The sequence below is a fragment of the Arvicanthis niloticus genome, chromosome 11 (assembly GCF_011762505.2).
Source record: "Arvicanthis niloticus isolate mArvNil1 chromosome 11, mArvNil1.pat.X, whole genome shotgun sequence".
Taxonomy (NCBI): domain Eukaryota; kingdom Metazoa; phylum Chordata; class Mammalia; order Rodentia; family Muridae; genus Arvicanthis; species Arvicanthis niloticus.
This window is the reverse complement of record NC_047668.1, coordinates 78,130,021-78,140,937: the sequence shown is the minus strand read 5'-3', so window position 1 is coordinate 78,140,937 and position 10,917 is coordinate 78,130,021. Positions and strand designations below refer to the sequence as shown.

At 44.4% G+C, this 10,917-nt stretch overlaps 1 long non-coding RNA gene across 1 annotated transcript; it reads right to left on the bottom strand.

Moving 5' to 3' along the window:
- Positions 1 to 564: 564 nt before the first annotated feature.
- On the bottom strand, positions 565 to 6,355 carry LOC143443938 (uncharacterized). The gene is made up of 3 exons (XR_013113391.1): positions 3,503 to 6,355; positions 2,845 to 3,024; positions 565 to 2,175 (listed from the first exon to the last, which is right to left on the bottom strand). It is a non-coding gene; the product is annotated as an uncharacterized LOC143443938 (long non-coding RNA).
- Between the last annotated feature and the right edge of the window lie 4,562 nt (positions 6,356 to 10,917).

Genomic DNA, 10,917 nt, shown 5'->3' with positions numbered 1-10,917 from the left:
CGTGCCAAAGTCACTGCCCATCCCGGGTGTAATATGGGGTGATGAGTGAACAGCCAATCAGAAGTGAACACGCCACTCTAGGGTGCATATAAGCAGTGCCTTTTCCGGGCTTGGGGTCTTCCGCTTCAGCTGATACAAGAATAAAGCCTCGCTGTAGCAACTACCTGAACACTGCCTCCCGTGTCTCTCTTGTGGGCGAGGGGACTCGGAAGAGGCGTGGAACAGTTAACATGTATGTATTTTGTGGAGAACGGCAACTTGAACCAGCTCTCAAGTCCTGAGTTTACATGCTACTTATCTCTCCTGATACAGATCAATGTTTGTATATATATTTAACATAAAGTTTCAAAAGCCTACTATATTTGTACCTATTGCACAGAGAAATATAATTATATACTTATGACACCAAGGTCTTCTATATGAATAGACCCACATATTTAAAGTCAAAGTCCCAGGGCTGAGGTGTAGCTAAGTGATCAAGTATGAATTTAGCATGACCTCAGATCAATCCTTAGTACTACAAAAGAATTAATCAAACAAATAAAATGAAGGTTCTGTCTGTAGAATTTTATTTATACATGATGCGGTTTCTTCTAATAAATATTTACAGATCTGGATAGTATACAAATATGCAACTATGTATTCACTGTGATATTTCTATACCAGAAAATAATTGGAGGATGTAAACATTTCTTACTAATCAGTTACTATTAATGCTAATATATGGAGACACATAAGAGCAATCTTAGGGTCTTAGTAGTAACTAGTAACTATGTCAACTATGCTATCGAGTTGATGAGGCAGGCTGATTTCATGACAGGTTTCAAGTTGGCAGTTCAGGAAATTAGGCCTGAAACCCCAGGCTTCAGGCAGCTAGTCAGAAACTGCTCCATCACCTGGCCTGAAGCAAGGACAATGGGTCAGCAGTTTTGAGCCAGTCCTGGTAATGAAATGTCCTTAGAGGTAGAGTAAGACAAAGCCCACCTACTCCAGGATTCCTCAGCAAGTTTCCAGCTACTACACCCCAGAAATGATTCTGGAATCATTTCCAGAATTCCCCTAATGTGCTTTAAATCAAGCTGGCTTATGAGCTCACTGGTTGTTTCTCTGTCTTGGTAATGGGGAGACCTCAGCATGCTGGACTTCTGCAGAATAAAATAATCTTTGGGTTTATGTACTATTTGAGTTCGGGGTATCATTCTTCAGTGAATCACGAGCCTTTAGATTTGGGGGCTTGCCCCTCTTTAGTCCCCAAAGGCAAAGATATTTCTCAAACAAACGGTGATTTAGGCTCCTCCAAGAGACCAGAGGTGCTCTAACAGTCTGTGAAGACTCTCATGATTGGTGAGTGTGTGTGTGTGTGTGTGTGTGTGTGTGTGTGTGTGTTTTTGTGTGCCAGTGTGTGTGTCTGTCTGTCTCTGTGTGTGTGTGTCTGTGTGCGTGTGGGGGGTATCTTTTGCTCATTCTCAAGGAGTGCAGAGAGCTAAGAGGTGTACTCAGGGCTGTGACAGTTCTCTTAGACTCTAAGGCTTAGAGGTTTTGCTATATCGTGAGGGACTAGGAGTATGAGCGTGGAGTGGGGCACCACCTCAATTTCTACTGTTGATGCTGAGTGGAGCTTCCTGTCTTTTGTGAGCAGCCTGGAGAGGCTGAAGCAGATGGCTAATTACCATAATGTACAGAGCTTTGAGGGTCTTGGGTGCAAACTCAGGCGTGACCATGCCAAGAGCAGCTGCATCTAAAGCAGTGTATGGGGCCACAGTAGGCTCTCCACACACACCCATTCGGATCTTTCTGGAGAGAGACAGATGGCCAAGAGAAAGGACTGGAAAGGCCGTCCTGACCATCTGCAGGCTCCCTTTTCCAGACAGCCTAAATGACATAAAACTCGTTATCTCTTGTGTCTTGCTGGGCTTGCCTTGAGAATTCCATTCTTAGCACTCCTGGCTGGAGGGAAACTCCATCTTAAACCAAAGGTCTGTTCCAACTCAGGCATCCCAGAGACCTAAACATCTTCCACTCCTTTAAACTGGTGGCCATTGGGATAATGGCCCTTCCTGGTTGTCACTACACTTGATGCTGAGGCTGAAGTGTGAGACATGCAGTGGGCTCTTGGTCACCCTAGGATTTAAAATCAACTCATCCCAGCTGCTCACTTGATGCTGACCCTGAGTGCTGAAAAAGAGATAGAACAGCAGTAAGTGTCTCTTTTTAATGATAAACTTTAAAAAAAAATTTTTCTTTAGTATTTTTTTTTTTAATTTAATTTAGGGGCTAGTGAGATCCAGCAGGCAAAGGCACTTGTTGCCAAGTCTAACTACCTGAGTTTGATCTCCAGAATCCTATGGTGGAAGGAGAGGACCAACCTCCACAGGTGGTGTGGCATGCACCCTCCCCTACAGAAGATGCTAAAAAGAAAGTAAACTGCTTGAGAGCTGGGTGGTAGAGTATGTAGTGTGTATCAGCAAAGCCCTTGGTTTGAGCCCCAGCAGAGAGAAGTCGATGGAGGAGGGAGGTGTGAGGGGCGGGACAGGTAGGAGAGAGTATATGAATAATCCATTACATTCTTGTGAGAGGGAGGAGCTGGCTACAGTTATGTAGGAGAGTGTTGTCTAGATATGAAATCCCTCTCCCAAGGCTCATATGTTAAAGGCCTGGTTGCCAGCTGACGGTCTTTGAAGAAGTGATTGGGTCAAGAGCATTCTGATGTAATAAATGGGCCAAATCATTGATAGATTAATAATTTCATAGAATTCTTGGGAGCTAGTGGAAATTAGGGGGCAAAGCCTGGTTGAAAGAACTGAATCTCGCTGGAGAGGGATGCCCTTAAAAGTCATGTCTCACCATACACTTCTCTGCCTCTTGGCTTCCTGGATTCCCTGTGGTGAGCAGCCTCCTCTCTGGATGGTTGCCTAGCCCTTACGTTCTGTCTCACCGCAGGCCCACATCAGAGGAGCCAGCTAGCCCTGTGCTGAAACCTCTGAGACTGCGAGCCTTCCTCTTTAACGTTGTTCGTCTTAGACTCTGTAACACAGTGACAAAAGCCAGACTGAGCAGCCAGCATGCTACATGACCAAATAGTAAAGACAAAGATAAAGCCATCAGACATAAACAAACACATAAAAAATGTGTTACATTCTCCTTCAGGACCTATAAGGCCAAGCTTGATTTACATTTTTATTTCTTTGATACAATGCTTCATGTAGCCTAAGCTAGCCTCAAACCCTTGATCCTTGAGCCCCACCTCCTAAGAACTAGGATTCCATGCATTCACCACCATAACTGATTCCAGTTTTGTATTTGGACTCCATGAACTCCGGAAGTCTCAAGTGGCTGGAGATGGCTCCTGCCGATGACCCCTCCTTCCGTGTCTCCTCGCACTAGCTACAGCCAGCACAGAGGGAGTCTATGAACTGCCTGTGGAGCACTGGAGAACGTCTAAAAACAGGGATAACAGATTTTTAAAATCACAACCTACAGTAATTGGTGTAATGTTACCTACCTTCTTGACACACCAATCTTCAATAAAGCTTGCTATATGCGAATGGCTCTGAGTGACTCAGTGGTGGTGTGCTGGACGTAGGAGTCAAGTGGAAGCTGATTCAGAGGATGTGTGGACAGAGCAGCAAAGTGATCCTCAGACAATTTTGCAAAAGCAGGAAGTAAGAACTAAAACTGACTGTGAGTTTGCCCCCTGGGTTTCACAAGAAATGTTGAAGAAAACACTGGACTTCACACCAATTGAGGGATGAGTCAGCCTTGTGCATCTGGAGGGCAGGGTGACCGCAGCTACACTCTTGTGGCTTGTGATTTAAAAGTCCATCTTTCTAAAATACACATTAAAAGAGCCCCACAGCCTTTAAGAAATATGTAATCCATCCTTGAAAACCAGACCTTTAGATCCTTTTCCCGATTTGACCCTTTTCTTGGTAATCAAATGAGTGTTTGGAGGGTCCTGCTACAAGGTGACAGATTCATAAATAGTACCTCAAACCGCATCCAGGATAGTGGGCATTGGCTGTCTTGGGAATCCTCAGCTTGTGATGCCCACTGGGTCCAGTGCTTCAGGCTCTGTGCGTCAATGCTGGCTGGCTTGAGTGCTGGCACCCACTTGCTGTCCCCTGCCTCTCACAGAGATTCCTTTTTGATGGGCCTTTTCTTTGCCTGCAGCCTGCCTAGCCTACCTCATCCCTATTCCCACTCTAATCCTTATTTAGCATTGGATTCAGGCCTGCTCCAGGCTGAGAATCCCACTCCTTAGTCATGGGCTTCATAAAGTCCATCTTCTCTTGGACTGTCCTCATTGAAGATGATTAAAGTAAATCATCACTAAGTAAATTCCTTCCTTCCTTCCTTCCTTCCTTCTTTCCTTCCTTCCTCCTTCCTCCTTTTTTCCTTCCTTTTCTCTTTCCTTTCTCCCTTCCTCTCCCCCTCCCACCTCCCTTTGTCTGTCTGTCTTCTGGTTTTATTTTATGTTATTTTATTTTATTTTTTGAAACAGGGTTTCTCTGTGTAGCCTTGGCTGTCCTGGAACTTGCATTGTAGACCAGGCTAGCCTCTAAGAGAGATCCTTTTACCTCTGCCTTCTCAGTGCTGGGACTAAAGGTGTGCCTGGCTCAAAATCCCTTTTTTTAAAGTTCTCTTTTTAAGACAATTTTTCTTCTTTTCTAGACCCATAGTTATTCTTATGTAAAATAAAATAATGGGAGTGACTTTCTGTTTCTAATGGGAGTGACCACCCGAACCGATGGCCCTAACAAGCAGTCCTGAGAAAACGGTAACAGAATACTTTGGGCCTGAGATAGCCTGACCATGCCTTGAAACGGTGTATATGATAGATAGAGTGTAACTAGTCTGAAATAGCCAATTATAAAGTGACCTTCCATCCACCTTAGGAGTTTGAGTTTAAATGAACCAATGACCTGCATCCTCTCCTTCCCCCTCCCCTATTCCTCATAGCTTGTGCTTTCTTCCTTTATAAGCTGTAAGAACTCGTTGCTGGGGGCTGATCTCCTCTGCCCCTGCGTGGGATACGAGTGAGGACGCCCTAGCATGCTAGTCTGAGTAAACCTCTTGCTGTTGCATCAAGTTGTGTTTCTCATGAGTGATTTGGGGTGTGTCTGCAGTTCTTCATGGGGTCGTGAGGTCCCCTTTCATACGGACCTTACACATATATCTCTTTCATGAATCTAAAACCAAACAAAAAGAAAACAAAAATGCTGGTTTTCATTATTGCAGGAACTGAATTTCACCTGGTCTTTTTGCATCTAGATCTTTCAATTTGGAAAAGCCTTGTAATATGTCACCAGTGTGCTTGTATTTAGGGAGCTGAGTTGAACACTGAGCAAACTACCAACCTAAACATTCTATGTGCAGAGAAACAATGGTGTCAACCTAAGTAAGTGTGCAAATGCTTTCCTTAGGGTGAGGAATTCCAGTATAAGATGTGACCATTGCTTAGCCTTGGCTACATATCCAAATATTTGTGGAGGGTGTGTGTATGTGTGTGTGTGTGTATGTGTGTGTGTGTGAGAGAGAGAGAGAGAGAGAGAGAGAGAGAGAGAGGGGAGAGGGAGAGAGAGAGAGACAGAGAGAGAAAGAGAGAAAGAGTGCTCTTGAGTGTGTGTGGGGAGACAGAAAACACACAGAGACACACACAGACAGACACACACATCCAATGAGAGACGCCTTTTCCTTTATAACCTGGAACTCCCTGTGTCCTCATGTAGCCAAATTCCAACCTCTTATTTCCATTTCTTTGCCAGCATGCACATCCCTCTCATGTCCTGAACCTTGCGTGCAGTCATGGGTCTCCACTATAGCAGTCAAGCTGGGCACTGTTTGAGGGTACGTCTTGTGGAAAAATTTCTCAAACTTTCTTCAGACTTTATGTCCACAGAGACCTACCTTCATGCTGACTTAGCCACAGGGTTTTGTTACCTGGACTTTGAAGAATCAGAGTGCACTCGTGGTTAGCATCAGTCAGTATTGGCTCAATTCCTTTTGGCCATGCTCTCGGTACTCCCCTCACACCATTTATGGTAATGGGTTAGGGTGGTGTTTGCCCTAACCCCACCTCTCATCCAAGGTTACTGTCTAGGCTACAGCTTGCTTCCTAACAAGTCTTACAGTGCTCTCAGCCAGTCATTATTTGTATAATCAATGTCTATGCTTCCTGGCTACTAACTGTTTCTTTCCTAAAAGTGTCTCTCAACACTTGTTTTCTTCTTTTATCAGGCATTTAGTAAAGTGTGTGTGTGTGTAAAAGGTATTTTCAAATATTATTTAATAACTCTATCAGTTATTAATATGACCCAGCCAGTCCCTCAATAATCAAGACAGAATCCTATGAACTTTTAAAATTAGCCCTACTGGGCAGTGGTGGCTCACGCCTTTAATCCCAGCACTTGGGAGGCAGAGGCAGGCAGATTTCTGAGTTCGAGGCCAGCCTGGTCTACAGAGTGAGTTCCAGGACAGCCACGGCTACACAGAGAAACCCTGTCTTGAAAAAAACAACAACAACAACAACAAAAAACCAAACCAACCAAACAAACAAAAAACAAATGGGGACAGGCAGTGGGGAGAACATCTTTAGTCCCAGTACTTGGGAGGCAGAGGCAGGTGGTTCTCTGTAAACTCAAGGCTAGCCTGGTCTACATAGTAAGTGTCCAAGACAGCCAAGGCTACACAAAAAAACCCTGTCTCAGAAAAACAAAAACCTCAAAAGAGTGAACAAACACCAAATGGGAAGCGGTACAGGTGACTTAATTGGTAAAATGCACACTTGTGAGGTCTTGAATTTGGGCCTCCAGCACCCATGTAAAAAGCTGGGTGTGGTAGTGTGTGTGAGGGACTCTAGTTTTAGAGGGAAGGAAACGGGAAAATCCCTGGTGCTAGATGACCAACTAGTGTCCAATTAACGTGCTTCAAATTCAGCTAGAGGCCTGCCTCAAAACATAAGGACCAGAGGGATAGGAGAAGACACCAAACATTAACCTGTGTTCTACACACACACACATACACACACACACACACACACACCACAGACATGCATGCATATAACACACACAGATACCACACTCACATACCCAAACCAAGGTGGACAACTCCTGAGGAACAACACTCAAGGTAGACCTCCATAGTCTTCATAAGCACACACACACACACACACACACACACACACACACACACACACACACACTAGAGAGAGAGAGAGAGAGAGAGAGAGAGAGAGAGAGAGAGAGAGAGAGAGAGAGAGAGAGAGAAATACACACTAAATAAACCACCCAACCTGATATAATCAGTTCAAACAGAAGAAAGGTTTATTTCAGCTGACTGCTTTGACCATCTAGTTCATAGTCAGTTGGCTGTGTAACACAGGCTGTGGTAAAGCCACTGTAGTGGAACACAGTGGCTCACCTCAGGCCCAAAGAGAAGGAGAGGGGAAAGGCTAGGTTCCACAAGAACATTCCCTCAACGCCTGATAATCTCCCATCTTACATCTGAAGTTTTCACCACTTCCCAGGATTATCATGATGGGGCCAAGCCTCTGGGGGACGCTCCACAGCCTAACCAGGGCAGCCAGTGAGATCTAGATGCTTATATGCAGTCTTTGGAGCAGAGGAATATGGCTGGCAACCTTGGAGAAAATGAGTGCTTTAGGGAGAGGTGAATGAGTCCTGGGAAGAAGGTCTGCCTGGGGCTAGTGTGACCTCCAGTCCCCTCCCCTGTGATGTGGGTTCTCCTCTCCTGCTGGCTGAGGTACAGGAGGGAGGGGAGTGGTAGAGAGTTTCCTCTGAATGGAACATTCCTCGAAGGAGGGAGGGGTTCATGGGACTCAGGAAGTAAACAAACTTCACAGGCCTGGAAATCCTCAGACTTAAAGGATTCAGAATTGTTTCCCACCCCTCCCCCACCCCATGGTCAGGGGCTCTGACCAGCCAGGGTTCTTAGAGAATGTGTCCAGCACCTGCAAGTCAAGTAGAGGGTGTTGGGTTGCAGCTTCTGGGAGCTGTCACCCATGTTGGGGTGAGAATTTTGTTAATGTAGCTACAATTGAGTCACCTCTGCTTCTGTAAGGAACCCCAATAAAAATGAATTGGTTCATCAAGTTGGGCTGTGGTAGAATCTTTATGTTAATCTGTCACGGATTTCCTATCCTGGGATGAACTCTGTGCCACTCTGTTTCGCTTTGCTTCTTTGTGTGTGTGTGTGTGTTTTTTAGGGTGTGGTGTTGTGTTTCAGGGTGTGGTGTCACCCCCCCCTCCAGGAGTCTACAACAAAAAGCTAATGATAACAGCATTTCATTTGGAGGACCTGTTTGTACAGTTGTGTCCAGGAAAGTGCCGAGGCTCCTCCATGTTGAATTCTTTATTATTACTTTTTAAATTTTTTTTTTTTTTAGTTTTTTTTGAGACAGGGTTTTTCTGTGTAGCCCTGGCTGTCCTGGAACTCACTCTGTAGACCAGGCTGGTCTCGAACTCAGAAATCTGCCTGCCTCTGCCTCCCAAGTGCTGGGACTAAAGGCGTGCGCCACCACTGCCCGGCTACAATCTTAATTTGATAAGAGAATCCCATGGAAAACTGCTGAACTCTGTTCTGGAAATCAAAGGTGAGAATGTCCTTGCTAACTTATCTTTGCTTCTGTTAAACCGCTCGTGTGTATGGACCGGCCTCCAACTAACCGCTTATTTTAGTATTTGTTAAAACTGTTCATTTCTATAGGGTGTGGTGGCACATACCCTTAAACCCTTAACCCCAGCACTTTTGAGGCAGAGACAGGTGGAGCTCTGTGAATTCAAAGCCAGCCTGATCTACAAAGTAAGTTCCAGGAGAGCCAGAGCTATTACACAAAGAAACTCTATCTCAAATAAATAAATAAATCAATCAATCAATCAATCAATCAATCAATCAATCAATCAAAAAAGTCCCCAACAGAAAACCAAAACTGCCTGCTTCTGTGAAATCCCTGCAGCTCAGGGAGATGCCAGGATATAAAGGCTCTAGACATTCAGGGATACACCTAGGTCCCCAACACTTGGGGGTGGTCTCAGCAGGCTGGAATAAAGACCTTCAGTTAGCTATACACTGTGTCTAAGTGGTCATCTCCAGTAAGGTCCACGTTACACAGTAGCGCAGGAAAGCTCCTCACCACATTAGATAATTTTCATTGTATACCTGAATTAAAATATTTCACCATACTACATTAATATAAACAATTACGTCAATTAAAAGTTCTAAAAGCCCCAACTGTACCAGTCATTGCAAGTAAAAGGAATTTAGTCTATTTTAGTGAATCCAAAGGCCGAAAGTATCAGACAAAAAGAGATAAAATAAATTTTTGATATGAGACACATCTGCCACGCATGCAAGCACCAAAACACTGACGTCAAAGGACATTGTATTAGGTAAGCTTGTGGTGCTGGGATAGCAGACCGTCTTGTAGATGGGGAGTTTTTTTGGATGAATGGTTCCAGACAGACAGACAGATAGGAGTCTGTCATGATGGGAAGCCATGGCAGCAAGAAACAGGCCTGGTGGCAGAGGCCGGAAGCCGAGCACTCATGCCCACAATGGCAAACAGGAAGCAGAGATGGGACTGGATCTGGGATGAGACCATGAACACCAGTGACCTACTCCTAGAGCAAGGTCACGGCCCGCAAGCTTCCCACACAGCTTCGCCAGCTGGGATCCAGGGTTCAAATCCATGAGCCTGTGATCGTCATTCTCATTCAAACTACTGTAGGTGTGCAGAGCAAAGCCAGGCAAATCATGGGAACTTGACAGAACTGTATTAGTTCTGCTCTCAAGTGTTTCTTATCTATTAAAGTGCTATTTCATGGGGAAGGGAGAAACATCTTTGGTGTATACACTCACAAGGTGCATATGCTGTTGTAACCACCCTAGTGAAACCCACTGTGAAACATGGAGGGAAAAAAAGACAAGAAAGTGAAGGGGCGTAGGGAGGGAACCAGAGAGGTAACGGGACTGAAAATGATTAAAATACATTATATATATGTGTACACACACACAACCTCACTATTATCTATAATTAACATATATCAATAAACATTAAAATCTTAAGGACTGATTGCAACTAAGACAAGCAGAACACCTGAATGAACTTCCGCGGCTCAAGCTACATCGGGGCACTTCCTGTTTTTCTCCCCAACACTTTTTTCTTTTATGAGACAAGGTCTTGCTGTGTAACCCAAGCTCTCCTCAAACTCATGATCCTCCTGCCTCAGGAATACTGGTATCACAGATGTACATTTCCATGGCTAGCTTAAGTTCTTGCTTTTAAAATAACCTGTTTTTAAAAGTAACTTGTTGAATTCATTCAAATCACAAAAAAAAAAAAAAAAAAAAAAAAAAAAACCAATTAAAAGGGGCTGCACTAAGTCAGACACCCTTCTTGCTCTCAGGTTTACAGTCTCGTAGGACGGACAGAGAGGTCACTAACAATGACAAGAGAGTATGCTGGAGTGGTATGGTGGAGCTGCAAGAGTGTGCTGAGGGTGAGGGAGGTGCTCATGCAGAATTTTCAAGCTCTCCTCAAACTCATGATCCTCCTGCCTCAGGAATACTGGTATCACAGATGTACATTTCCATGGCTAGCTTAAGTTCTTGCTTTTAAAATAACCTGTTTTTAAAAGTAACTTGTTGAATTCATTCAAATCACAAAAAAAAAAAAAAAAAAAAATTAAAAGGGGCTGCACTAAGTCAGACACCCTTCTTGCTCTCAGGTTTACAGTCTCGTAGGACGGACAGAGAGGTCACTAACAATGACAAGAGAGTATGCTGGAGTGGTATGGTGGAGCTGCAAGAGTGTGCTGAGGGGGAGGGAGGTGCTCATGCAGAATTTTGAAGGGTGCTTCACCCAATCACTTACTGGATGGATTTCTCTGACACCAATGT